The 15,154-nt window shown below is 41.6% G+C and overlaps 1 pseudogene; it reads right to left on the bottom strand.

Moving 5' to 3' along the window:
* Nucleotides 1–11,298: 11,298 nt before the first annotated feature.
* Nucleotides 11,299–13,645, bottom strand: LOC142841029 (aspartate aminotransferase, mitochondrial pseudogene; annotated as a pseudogene).
* Nucleotides 13,646–15,154: the final 1,509 nt, after the last annotated feature.

The raw sequence follows: 15,154 nt of genomic DNA, 5'->3' as shown, positions 1-15,154 counted from the left end.
GCTGATTCTACTCACTTATTCAACAGCTATAAATAACTTCCTAACGGTCGGCAAATACCGTGTGGGTATAGTGATTAATAAGACTGATAAACCTTCTAGCAAAGACAGAGTGCCTATTCTAGAGTGAGTATGCCTTTATCATTCTCTGCCAAAAGAGGAGTTCAGAAGCAGCGTCATTCCAAACAGCCTTTATCTGCAGGCTGTATCTGAATGAGAAAATGGCAGGCTGACAGTTGGTGACCAGAATAAAATACAGTTAGGCAAAAGAAAAAAAATCTCAAAACTTAAATATACTTTCTATCAATTATTCCAAATGGCTAAGGACATTAGAAAATTTTGTGAAACTAGTTGGAGTTTTGTTTGTTTAGGTTCTCACGAATTAAACCAGACTGGCTAGGAACTTGAAGCCCTCTTGCCTCACCTACCTGAGTTCTAAGACTATATCTAAGCAACGCCATGCCTGGCTTTCCAGTCTTTTACATTACTTTCCTGCCAGGTACAGGCATAACCTGGAATCACTAGTGAGGCCATTCCTTAGAAGATAAACAAAGAATTGGGGTAGTAAATATGGTCAACGTACTCAAATATAGTTTAGAAAAATTGTTTTGGTTAAGTCCAACCACTATGGATAATGAATATGTACCAGTTTTAAAAACTCTCAAGAACTCAAGAAATAAGCAAAGAACATGAGAAACTAAAGAACTTAAGCAGGTCTTTCCCATAAAACCTTATCAAGAGGAGTTTGAAAAGTTCTGCGCTTTGACAAATTGCATGCACTTTTCTATGTTTTGATAAGCTGCTAACAGTTTTTGCATTTGTGGTTTGAGTCTTATGAAATACCTCAAAGAGTTCTTTTAATGTGACTCTTTTTGTCACTTCCTCTGAGACAGCTTCATCCTTTTCTCTCAAGTCCTCTCCTTCACTGCATGTCTCTGACTGCACAGCCATAGTTCCAAATGAAGACGCTGTCGTTCCCACTGTCAGCTGCGGCTTCAATTACTCCTCCTCCAGCACAGCCACTTTTGCTTTCTTTGTGGCACTTTCAGCTGTGCTAGCTGGTTTTTTATCCCAGTGTCCCATTTTTCTAAACTGTTCTTGGGTCTGTCTCATCACTCGGGGAACCAAGGGAGGCAGCGCAGTTACAGGCTCTGCTCTATGCAGGAACTGACCAGCGGGTACTCAGTGAGCAGTTGCTGTCAGTCTTTGAAAGACATGATGTGATTGGTTGCTAACCATCACACAATATTCTATTTACATATTGACTTTTGGATTGAAGAGTTTGCCCCAAAGTGGGTCCTCTAAACAATGACAGATAACATGCCATAATAAGGGAATTCAAACCATGTTGCTAGGCACTAGTGATCAGATAAAACATAGCAACTGAAAATCATGTTTATCAAATTATGAATATTGAGGAGTGTCATAGTCTGGCATGTAAAGTATCTAAGCCATCCTTCAAAAATAGTATCCTTCATTATCCAAAAGAATTTTTGTGCAGTAATGGACATTTTTCTAACTGTGATGCTAAAAATGGTAGCAATTAATTCCATGTGACTGCTGGGTTCTTTGAACATGGCTGACCGAGGAACTGATTTTGTAACTTTATATAATTTAAATTAATTTAAACATAAACTTGTGTTCTTACTTGACATTTTTAGCTACCTATTTCACGTAGGAAATGCTGAAAACATTCAATGGTATATTTGATGAAAATTGCATCAGATAAAGACTTTTCTTTCTCTCTTTGGATTCAACATGAGTTCACTTTACCCAAACTCCATTCCTTAGCTCTGTGTATGTCCTAGATTAAGAAATATCTGGGCTGCTCAATCATACCACAAGGAAAAGTGCACAACTATGTTCATAGCAGTATTATTTGTCATAGCCAGAACCTGGAAACAACCTAAATGCCCCTCAACTAAAGAACAAAGGAGATGTGGTACACTTACACAATGGAGAATTACACAATGGGAAAAAATAATGACATCTTGAAATTTGTGATCAAATGGATGGATCTAGAAACATCATATTGAGTGAGGTAACCCAGAAAGACAAATACAATATGTACACACTCATAAGAGGCTTCTAGACATAAAGCAAAGAAAAACCAACCTACGATTCACAATCCCAGAGAGCCTAGACAACAAAGAGGACCCTAAGAGAGACACACATGATATAATCTTCATGGGAAGTAGGAAAAGACAAGATCTCCTGAGTAAACTGGGAGTGTGGGGATCATGGGAGAAGGCCAAAGGAGAGGGGAGGGGAAGGGAGGAAAGCAGAGAAAAATATATGGCTCAATAAAAACAATTTTAAAAAACAAACATCTGGGGAAACTCTCAAAAATAAAGCATGTGCATGCACACATACACATACATGTACACACACATACAAACACACTCAAATGTTCTTCATAATGCCTTATGCAGTAATGTATGACTTGCACAAATAACTATTCTTCCCCAAGATCTGAACAGTTACAATAGAATTTTGTGTACACTTGAGTTTCAAAATCATTGACAGAAGCAGTAGGGAATGGAAAATACAGATCTAACAGCCAGCACATTTTTTTTTTTTTGCCTGAAACACGTCCTTCCTAACATAGTCTGAACCTATATCACTCAAGAGCTCAGAGTCTGAACTTTACTCTGTTTAGGCTTCATCTTTCTACCTATTCTTGGATCCAACTTACATCTTAGGTTCAAAACTACTCCAAAGTTCATGGGATATACGGAATATAGCCCAGCATGTTTTTTAGGCATGTGTGGATATGAGGCAGCGTGGAGGTCAGGGAGATATGTACTCATAATTTTATGGATGCCAATTGAAATATGGTCTTCAGGGGTGCATTATTTCCTGAATGTTTTCTTTCTCCCCTTTGTTCCTCCTGTCACTTATATAAAACATTAACATAGAGGTCAGAAGTCTAGTACTTGCCGAGCTAGTATGTATGAGTCTCTCAGTTAGATTCCCAGTTCCATTCCACAAAACAAAAGCAAAGTAGTGATTTACAATGAAATACGTTTACTGTGGTGAAGTCTCTGTGGATCAGTAATTTGGGCGTAGCTAGTCTCACAAAAGTTCAATCAAGGTTATATCTGGGGATGAGTCAGCTTTTGAGCTTACACAGGTTATTGGAAAAATATATTTCCTGCAACCATTTTCCTGAAGCCCTGACATTTTACAGACTGGAAAAACTGAGTCTGCTAGGAGGTCATAGAGGCTGCTTGCCATTCTGTAGGATATATATATATATTAATCCCTAGAGGAGAATTCTGACTTAAAGGGGAATCCAGTCCCTCTTTTTTGTCTGATTATGTCAGGCTAGTGTTAATCTTCCTTTTGGTTTCCCAAAAACTGGGGCTAGAAAGATGGCTCAGCATTTAAGAGCATGTATTACTTAGGGTTTTCTAGAGTAACAGAACTTATAGAAAGAATATATATTTATAAGATTTCCTCGAATTCCTTTTATTGGCTGACTGTGAATAGAATGGCTTATATATGGCTGGCTGTGAACAGAAAGTCCAAGAATCCAGAAGTTGCTCAGTCCACAAGGCTGGACGTCTCAGCTCCTTTCAATGTACACTGCAATTCTGTAGAAGTAAGCTCTAATGACAGTGAAGGAAAGGACTTGCTAGCAAGGTGAGGGCAAACAGGCGAAAAACAAAGCTTCCTTCTTCTATGTCCTTTTACAGGCTTCCAGCAGAACATGAGACCTAGATGAAAGGTGTAGATCTTCCTAACTCAAAGATCCAGACTAGAGGTAAATCTTCAAATTAAACAACAAAAACTCCACTGCAAGTCTGCCCTCCATTTGGGGGTTTTAGTTGCAAATGTAGTTGAGTAGTTGATAAGCACCAGATGCTCTGTGGTAGTGCTTTCACAGAGGATATAAGTTCAGTTCCCAGAACCAACATCAGGGAGCTCAAAAATGCTTATATTTACAGCTCCAGAGGATCCAATGTTTTCTTCTGGTCTCTTTGAACAACCACACTCACTTGTACACACACACACACACACACACACACACACACACACACACACACACAAATAAACAGATTTTCTTAAAAAAATAAACTAACCTATTTGGAAATTTAATTCATCTCTAAACTTTTCCCTTTATTGTGTGCTCTTGGAAGCACATCACACACAGGTCCTGCTCAGATTTCAGGGGAGAGGACGGGACAGGGCAGGAACACTGGGGACAGGAACCATCAAGACCACCTTGGCATCTGTTTGCCTCAACTACTGACTCAACTACATCATCTCCTGGTCAGAAGGAATAATGGAGACATTTCTTCTACTGCAGAAATACAGCCCCTGTGTGAGTCATTAAAGGTCACAGGAGATGTCTGTGGTCTTTTTTGTCCTGGCTCAGGCCCATTCTCTAGATATATTTCTGTGTTAACATGACAAGTTGCCCCAGGGATGGAAAGTCCAATCATTATTATGCATTGACCTGTGTGGGTCAGGATTTTATTAGTGCTAACTTTATAGGTAAGCTTCTAGTGACAACATGACTGTTCTCACTGCACTCATTAGAAAGTCAAGTTATAACGTCAGGATCAGCCTAGATGAAATAATTCAACCTGACAGATGAATTATTGAAGATGCAGAACTTTAGTGTAACTACGCCTTTCTCAAGAATGTATAGGGCAGGAAGATGAGGTCAGCTCAGGTCACTCTCTCCTATATTAGTCATCTGGAAACAAAGCCCATGCATTCAAATTCAGTTCTCCCACAGATTCCATTTGGACCCTCCAGACAAAGTGCCATAAGAGGCTGCTGCTCCCTTCATGTGCCTTCTAGCAAAGATGAATATGAAGTACGACTCATTTCTTTATACACTCCATGCCCATTTATTCCTTTTCTTTATTTTCCAAAGTCCTATCAAGTTATATTGGGTGGGGAGGTGAGACAAAATCTCACCCTGTAGCCCAAGATGGCCTAGAATTCCCTAGGTAGCTCAGGCTGCCAGAAAACTCATAACACTCTTCCTGCCTCTGCCTTGCAGATGCGAGGATTATAGATGTATGCCACCACACCTAGGAAAGCTATAGTAAACAGACTACTGAATCAGATTTACAGAGAAAGAATACTCCATCTCTATTACTTCTTGAATTTATTTACAAAGGTATAGTAATCCAGACACTCATATATTTATATCACAGGATGTAAATACGTGTACCATAACACGCCATTCAGTAATCCATGCAGGATCAGAATTGGGTTTCCTGCCTCCATTCTATAACTCCTGATTGTCCAGTTGCTAGTCTATTGCCAGTATGGTTATACTGATGTTCATAGTAATAGTGGCCAAAATTATTTGTTTATTATGCCAAATACTGTGTTAAGTGATCTCTGTGCATAATTATTGCATCAAATTCCCAGAACAATCTGTGATAAATTATCTTCCCAACTTTCAAGAAAGAAAATAGAGGCTAGAGACTCTAAGCAATTTACCTCCAAATCATACATGTCAGTAAGACTTGAGGTTTTTTTTATTATTATTGAAAAAATTTCCGCCTCCTCCCCATTTCCCATTTCCCTCCCCCTCCTCCCACTCATCGCCCCCTCCCCACACTGCTCCCCTCTCCCCATACTCCTCTCCTCTTCCCCCCATTCCTTTCCCCTTCCCTCTCCAGTCCGAAGAGCAGTCAGGGTTCCGTGCCCTGTAGGAAGTCCAAGGTCCTCCCCCTTCCATCCAGGTCTAGGAAGGTGAGCATCCAAGCAGGCTAGGCTCCCACAAAGCCAGTACATGCAGTAGAATCAAAACCCAGTGCCATTGTCCTTGGCTTCTCATCAGCCCTCATTGTCTGCCATGTTCAGAGAGTCCGGTTTTATCCCATGTGTTTTCAGTCCCAGTCCAGCTGGCCTTGGTGAGCTCCCATTAGATCAGTCCCACCATCTCCATGGGTGGACGCACCCCTCGCGGTCCTGACTTCCTTGCTCATGTTCTCCCTCCTTCTGCTCCTCATTGGGACCTTGGGAGCTCAGTCCAGTGCTCCAATGTGGGTCTCTGTCTCAATCTCCATCGATCGCCAGATGAAGGTTCTATGGTGATATGCAAGATATTCATCAGTATGGCTATAGGATAGGCCCATTTCAGGTTCCCTATCCTTAGCTGCCCAAGGAACTAACTGGGGATATCTCCCTGGACACCTGAGAGCCCCTCTAGAGTCAAGTCTCTTGCCAACCCTAAGATGGCTCCCTTAATTAGGATATATACTTTCCTGCTCCCATATCCACCATTCCTTTATCCCAACCATCCCATTCTCCCAAGCTCCCCCCCATCCTCCCCTTCTCACTTTTCTCTCCCTATTTCCCCTTACCCCCATCCCACCCCACCCCCAAAAGACTTGAGGTTTGAACTCACCAGGCTCATGAGATTGAGGCAGAACTGCCGAATGTCCAAGGCCAACTGAACTATGTAGTGAGAACCTGTCTAAAGAAAAATTTATGGCACTTTTCCTTTGTAGTTTTAAACTGAGTAGCCTGCTTACATGTTTTTACTAAAGAAATCCCAGTATGTAGGTTGTTGTTGTTTTCCGTTAAGTTCCACAAAAGTAGGCCAGCCAGTGAGATGATTCAGTGGACAGCAGTTCCTGTCTCCAAGCTTGATGACCTGAGATTAGTCCTTGGGATCCACATGGTGGAAGGAGAGAACAGATTCCAACAACCTGTCCTTCAATTTCCCACACACATACCATGGCACACTCCTTCCCCACACAAAATAAATAACCTCTGCCAAAGAACTCACAACAACAACAACAAAAAAACAACTTTCACCCCACCATGTAAGATAATCCATAATTCATCTATTTTCTTCCTTTTAGTGTTGCTTGTTTTGGTGATCCTTGCCTTGGAACACATAATAATCACATAAGCACATACTCCAGCCCTACCTGACCCCAGTTACTGTCTTTAGTTTCTTTGTGTGATTCTTCAAAGGTATAGTTAATCCAACTTCATGGCTCACTGTCTTTGGAATATTTTTTTGTCAACTACCCCTGAAAAACAATTAAGTAATTTATTTAGATCACCTTTTACTTTATCTTCTCATCCCCTAACAAGTTATCCATGGGGACATCATTATGTTATAGTCTTGGCTGTTTATTTAGTTTATATTGTATTGTTACATTTTTATTTTTGCTCAATTCTCTTTAGGCAGTGTCTCTGAGTTTTCACCTATGAGAAAGGAAGCATTTTGTGTCTCTGTCGTCTCTTTTCCTCCACCCACCATTTCTTTACTCCTTTCTATCCTAGGCCACTGTTTCTCCCCATTTACATAATTAATCTTGTCATTATTAATAACATTTTCTGTAGTGATTAGGGTCACATCTATTTAAACCAGTGTAACTAAAGAAACAGCATGGTCAACTGCATTCACGAAAAAAACACCACGAAGCTGGACTATGAAGAAATCGCAGTAAAGAGCCAGGTGTCCTGAGTTCAATCCCCAGAAGCCATGGTACATAAATTGGGCACAGTAATCTCAGCACTGGGGAGGTGGACACAGGTGGGATCTTTGAGGCTAAATGGATGCCCAGCCTAGCTTATCTGGCAACCTTCCAAACAGTGAAAGGCACTCTTCCAAATGATGAAGTGGAGACCACTTGAGGACAGACACTAATACTGACCTCTGACTTCCACATGCACACACACATACACATGCACACAAATAAATAAACAAAACATCATGAGGTTATCCAGAGCTCTTCCATGGAGTAAAGCAAAAAGCCCTAGGCATGAGAGAAAAATACAGTTAACTAAATTCACTACTGTGAAGTAGTGGATTTCAAAAAGAGGCCCCTCAGCTAACAGTATCAGTATCCTCTAGAAACATGGTGCAAATGGCAACCACTGGGCTTCACCCAAAACTGAAGGAACTGGTTAGTATCTAGACATCTGTAACTTAGCATATCTTCCACATCACCCTAAAGAATACTCAAATTTAATACTTGCATGTTGTGTGATTACCATGTACTGTTTAAGAACCAGGACCCTTCATGCCATTATCCATTGACTTCTAAGTTAAATCCTTTAAGCTATATTGGAAAAGTTAAATCTACACAGAGCGACTTTGATAAACATTTCCAAAAGGATTTCAACATTATTCCACAAGAGAAATCAGAATAAATGGAACATGAATAGTACTTTGGGGAGGGGGGGGGACAAGTGTGTGTGGTGCTTCTCCATTTTATCTGGCCACATATCCAAAGAAAACCACACCCATAGGGCTAGGCACACCAAATGTCATTGGCTAAATGGATTGAGCTCCCAAAACATTTCCCTATTTATTTTCTAGTTGAGAAGGTTCTACAACTGATTTGTTTACAAAGAACCCAAAATGGTATAATGGAAAAAGGAAAGGATCTTCAACAAATGGTGCTGGCATAACTGAATGTCTGCATGTAGAAGAATGCAAATAGATCCATACCTATCCCCATGCACAAAACTCAAGTCCAAATGGATCAAAGACCTCAGCATAAATCTAGCTACATTGAACCTGATAGAAAAGAAACTGGGAAGTAGCCTTGAATACATCAGCACAGGAGAACACTTCCTAAACATAATACCAGTTGCTCAGGCACTAGAGAAACAACCAATAAATGAAACCTCCTGAAAATGAAAAGCTTCTGCAAGGCAAAAGACACAGTCAATAAGATAAAATGACAGCCTACAGAATGGGAAAAGATCTTAACCAAATATGACAGAGGGCTAATCTCAAATATATATATATATATATATATATATATATATATATATATATATATAAACTCAAGAAACTAGACATCAAAATACAAAATAATCCATTTTTTAAAAAATGGGGTATAGAGCTAAACAGGAAATTCTCAAGAGAACAATCTCAAATGGCCAAAAGACATTTAAGGAATTGCTCAACATCCTTAAACATCAGGAAAATACAAATCAAAATGACTCTGAGAGATAATCTTATACCTGTCAGAATGGGTAAGATTAAAAAAAATACTGAGGATAGTTTATGATGGAGAAGATATGGAGTAAGTCACTGCTGGTGGGAGTGCAAATTTGTAAATTGGTATGGCAGTTTCTCAGAAAATTGGGTATCAATCTACCTCAAGATCCAATGACATAACTCTAGGGCATATACCCAAAGGATGCCCAATCATACTACAAGGACACTTGTTCCACAATATTCATAGCAGCTTTATTCATAGTAGCCAGAACCTGGAAACAATCTAGATGCCCCTCCACAGAAGAATGGATAAGGAAAATGTATTCCATTTGCAAAATGGAGTATTACTGAGCTGTAAAAACAATAACAAGATCATGAAATTTACAGGCAAATTAATGGAACTAAAAAAAATCATACTGAATGAGGCAACCCAGACTCAGAAAAATAAACACAGTATGTACTCATTCATAATTGGATAACAGATGTAAATCAAAAGACACCCAAATTACAATCCACAGCTCTAGAGAATCTAGGTAACAAGGAGGACCCTAAAAGGGTCACATGGAGTGGCCTGGCCAGGGGAATTAGATGAGATCTCCTGGGTAAACTGGGAATGGAGGCCAGTAAAGGGAAGCAAATGAAGGATGGGAACATGAGAAAACAAGATAGATGAGAAGAAAGATGAGATGGTGTGGGAGAGCAATGGAAGAGTTATCTTAATAGAGAGAGCCATTATGAGGTTAGGGAGAAACCTGATGCTAAGGCGATTCCCAAGAATCCACAAGGATGACCCCAGCTAAGACTCCTATCAATAGTGGAGAGGGTGCCTGAATTGGCCTTGCCCTGTAGCCAGATTGGTGAACACCCCAACTATCATCATAGAGCCTTCATCCAGCGATTGACAGAACCAGATGCAGAGATCCACAACCAAGCACCAAGTCAAGCTCTGGAAATCCAGTTCGAGTGGGAGAAGGGAATATATGAGCAAGGGAGGCCAAGATTATGATAGAGAAATCTATAGAGACAGCTGAACCAAGTTTGAGGCAACTCATGAACTCTAGATCAACAGCTGTGGAGCCTCCAAGGGACAAAACTAGGCCCTTTGCATATGCAGTTATGCAGCTTGGTCTATCTGAGGCACCCTGGCAGTAGGACCAGGATCTATCCCTGGCACACGAGCTAGCTTGTTGGAGTCCATTCCCTATGGTGGGATACCATGCTCACTTATCTTAATATTGGGAGGGAGCAGGCTTGGTCCTTTCTCAGCTTAATGGGCCAGGCTTTGTTGACTCCCCATGGGAGCCCTTACCTTTCGGAGGAGTGGATGGGGGGATGGACTGTGGGGGGGGCAAGGGGATCGTGGGAGTTAGAACTGTGATGTGAATATAAAATGAAATTTAAAAAAATAAAAAGAATCATAAAAAAGAAATTCATTAACGATAAAAGGGTTTATCAACAACATGCTGTTGATAAACATAAAAAATAAATAATAAATTTTGCTTTATTAGAGTAAAAACGAAAGTTCTAATCATAACATAAGACTATATACAATAAGAACTATCAAGTTGTCTAGAAGAAGGAAAAGGAAATAACATAAAAATGAAACTACAACCAACAAGAACAACATCAAGCAAGTAATACATACTAAATGTACAGACCATAAGCAATTGACAAATTACAGAGATTAGTCCAATAGTTGTCTTATTATGAAGAGTTTAAGTCTTATACCTAGTATGACCTTAGCTAAAATGCAAGATGATTGTAACTATAACTATCTAGTCTTCGATCCATCAAAGACTTGAGAATGAAAGTATTATTACCTGAGTAAGTCAGAAGTACAAGCAAACGACTTCCAAAAAATGCAAAAAATGACAGAAACAACTGGTTGCCTGAACAGTTACCTAAAGTTTCTCTGCAACATTGGGACATCCAACTTTGGCTATAGGCATAGAATCCCTGACAGACCATTTTCAGGAACATGAAAATTTGAAAGACTGTCGTGACAAGGTTCAGCAGTCACTTTTCCTTGAGTCCTTCTTGTCGGGATTGAACAGCATGCTAACTGTCAGCAATCTAGTCAAGAGCAGTCCTTTGCCCAATAGGCTAGTTTTGCCAAAAAGAAAACAAGCTCCATATGGAGTGTATTGGGTGCACATCATTCTCTCTGGAGTAGTTAGATGGGTGCTACCAGGAGCAGTCATGTCTCACATCAACAGAATTTTAAGTTATTAAAATATTTAAATGTCTTATTCTGTAGGTCTTTGATGTGTTTGAGGATTACCTATCTATATGAAATACATCACTGTGCATCTAGAAAACCTAACTAACATAACTATAAGTGTGACAAATTAACCTGTAAATTTATTTTATTTTTGGAGGGGGGGTCTACAGTAATTTTATTGTAACAGAGAAACCAGGCGGCATTAAGTCTACATGATTAGAGCAGATGGTGGTTATCTTTCCAAAGGGTGGAGTCGGAGCCGGGCTGGCAGCACACAGACCCCAGAATATCTCCTGATCCTGCCCTGCACTGTCTGACGCATGTGAGGAGACAGGCTGTGCAGCCAGGATGAGGGAAGGGGTCCAGCTGGGCAGAGGCCCATCCCGGGAGGATCAAGTCAATCGCTGAAGGGGGACACTCAAATTAAGGTGCAGACTCCCTCTTCCATGGTTCTTGGCTGAGAAAGGAGGGTCTGGCATGAACAGGAAACTACATTCTCCATCCTACACAGATCCTGACAGGATAAAGCTAATGGTCAATCCAGCAGCCCGGGATGAAGCTGTAGGCTACAGACAGCAATGACAAGAGGAGACAGGCTGACAGACAGCATCTCTTACTGCCCTCACTGCAGGGGCAGCAGACTTGATTTCTGTAAAGCAGAATTCCTGTAATGTGAGCTGCTGACACAGTTGCTCATTCTGGGAGGACAAACACAAGGACAACGGTTAACGATGGAACTAGGTTTTCTCCTCACAGCCCCTAACGTGAGCGGTCTCAGCTGGGTCCAGAGGTGAGCCCCCGACACCGCTGGATGCTTCAGTAAAGCTTCTATTCCAACGCCGTGGCTGACAGGTTTTTGGTGCTGTGATTTTCTTGCATGTGTAAACTCTTTCAGACAAGTTGGAGACAGAAGGATGAAGGAGAGTTTGGTTTGGAGCCAACAAAGTTCCAGACACCAGCCGTGGAAGCCTCTGCCCTGCCTCTTTTCCGAGGAACACATTCAATCGCTAAGCCTTACGCACTGTGGTTGGAAACACGATCTACTCACCACCATCCACCCCCCTTCTCCTGCGCGTGCGACTCTCATGAGAACAAAGGCTGATGGGAAGGTGGTCTCTGTCCCTTTGCACCCTGGTAATTACTTGGTGACCTGGTGAATGGCATGGGCAAGGTAGCCCACGTTGCCAGAAGTGACCCCTGCCACGGAGATGCGACCATCTTTTGTCATGTAGACCGAGAACTCCTTAGTCAGCCGCTCCACCTGCTCGGGCTTCAGGCCTGTGAAACAAAACATGCCAATCTGGTCGGTGATGTGCTGCCAGTTGTGGGAGGACCCCTCCTTCTTCAGGTTGGAGACCAACTGGGTCCTCATGCTGATGATGCGGTCGGCCATGCCTTTCACTTCCTGCAACCATTGCTTTCTCAAGTCTGGAGAGGTCTGGATGGTCGCTGCAATCCGGGCACCATTGAGAGGTGGGTTGGAATACATGGGACGGATCAGGATCTTCAGCTGGGACTCCACCCTTTTGGCCTCATCAGCGTCTTTGCAGATCACAGTGAAGGCTCCCACACGCTCACCATAGAGACCCATGTTCTTGGCATAGGACTGGCAGAGGCAAACATTAATGCCTTGCTCGATGAAGTGGCGCACGGCCCAGGCATCCTTATCTCCATCACCACTTGCAAAGCCTTGGTAGGCCATATCAAAGAACGCAAAGAGATTCTTTTTCTTCACCACTGAGGCGATTTCATTCCACTGCTCCAAACGCAGATCCACGCCCGTGGGGTTGTGAGCGCAGGCATGAAGTAGGAGCACACTCTGCTCTGGGATTTTTGAAATGTCTTCTATGGCTCCCTTGAAGTCAAATCCGCAAGTCTTGGGGTCATAGTATCGATAACCTTGTAGCTGCATGCCGGCATCCCTGAAGATGGGCGTGTGATTTCCCCAGGACGGTTTGGGCAGATAGACATCTCGGCTGAACTTAAAAAACCGTTGCAGAAAACTGGCTCCGATCCTTAAGGCTCCAGTCCCGGAAATGGTCTGCACGGTGACAAACCGGCCACTTTTCAGCACTTCGTTGTTCTCACCCAGGGCCAGCTCTGCAGAAGCCTTACAGAATTCCGTCAGTCCCCCGATGGGCAGGTATTCCTTGTCCAAATTTTTTGCAGCAACCTGGGCCTCTGCCTTCCGGACATTGGGGAGCACGTAAGGCTTCCCGTTATCATCCCGGTAGGCACCAACTCCCAGGTTCATCTTTTTGCTGTTGGTATCTCTCTTGAAGGCTTCAGTAACTCCCAGGATGGGATCTGGGGGTCCCATTTCTACATGGGTCCACCAGGAGCTGGCTCTGGCAGAGGCTGCGGCCGCAAGGCCTGGGTGAAAGGCGGCAGCCACCACGGAGAGGACACGGCTAGAGTGCAGCAGGGCCATGGTGGGCGGCGGGACGGCAGTGGACAGTGATAGAGCCTAGAGCCGAGAGCACGGGAAGCGTCCGCAGGAACCGAGGCGCGGGCTCTAAAAGGTGAGGACACCGACCTAACCTGTAAATTTAATAACCTATAAAGTTTAAACACTAAAGCTTCACATTATAAAAATAAACAATCTGTAGACAGATAAACAGTATAAGGACAATGACCTTGAAATTGTAACAATATATAAAAATATTTTAATCAGAGGTAAAACTGTATAGTGCAATATGACAAAAATATCCTTAATTTGCATCAATATAAAAATATCCTAAACAGAAGTAGAAGCATGCATACAGTATGACAAAAATAATCTTACATTTATATCAATGCACGTGTATGGAATAATATTTCTTTCCCTTTTCCTGATCAAAGAGAAGTCATTGTTACTTTGATTTAGGTTTCCTTAGTCAAATAATCAACATTTCTGTTATGATTATCATTGGGCTACAAGAATTTTCTCTACACAATCAAAATCCTGTTTCCTGGGTCATTTGAAATAACGTTCATTGAATTTAACTATAACTGGTACTCTTTTAATTCTTTTATTAAAGTACATCAGTTTCTCGAAATTATGGCATGTTTGAATTCCTTATATTTAAACTCAGTACTTGGTAGGTTTCTTTTAAAGATTCCTTGGAGTTTCAGTAGATTTTTCCCTTTTTCCATACTGACAAAATGAAAACACACTGTGCATGTATACATTAGAAACTATCTCAAAAGGTCAAAGATGTTGCTCAGCTATAGAACATTTATTTAGTATATGCAAGTTCCTGGATTCAAGCCTGCATCATTGCCAAACCAAAAGCAATAACCAATGAAAACCAGCCCAAGATGTGGAAACAAAGAGCCAGTTACTGTCAAGCCTATTGGGGTAGTAATGGACTCAACTGGTGGTCCCCAAATAAAGTCTCCCAAGGACTTGCAATCAGGTGATTATGGAGTCAGACCTACTGCAGCTTGACACAGGTCTGATAATTCTTCCCAAATGGCTAGCTACCATTGGACTGAGAGACTAGCTGGGTTTATCAAGCCTTAGCAAACCTAGGGTCATTTCCCTGAGGCTCGACTTTCTGCTAGCACAGCATTGAGGAAAACCAGCATTTCCTACATGGTGAATGGCTCCCAATGGTAGAAAATCTCAGTCTGAGCATGCCAAGATATGAGGCTTCTCTCTTAGTCTAGATACTCACTGAATGACTTTTGGAGTCATCAAAGCAAGCCAGATTTAAGCAAAAGGAAATAAGTCTCTTATCAAATGTAGAGTTGACAAAAATAAGAAAGAAATCTGCAATCACCTTTAATTGTGCATATGTATTTTTCATAACCCAGGCTACCTATGAATTGTTATGTACCTGAGGATAAACATAATCTTCTAATTCTCTTGCCTCTACCACTGAATTACAGGCATGCATCACCACACAGGTGTATGCAGTGCAAGAGAACAAATCCAAATTTTTTTTAATACTAGGTAAGCATTCTACCAACTAAGCTACATGTCCAACCTGGCATAAAACTGGGCATGGTGT

This window comes from Microtus pennsylvanicus, chromosome X (assembly GCF_037038515.1).
Source record: "Microtus pennsylvanicus isolate mMicPen1 chromosome X, mMicPen1.hap1, whole genome shotgun sequence".
NCBI classification, from domain to species: domain Eukaryota; kingdom Metazoa; phylum Chordata; class Mammalia; order Rodentia; family Cricetidae; genus Microtus; species Microtus pennsylvanicus.
This window is presented reverse-complemented; position numbering and strand designations above follow the sequence as displayed.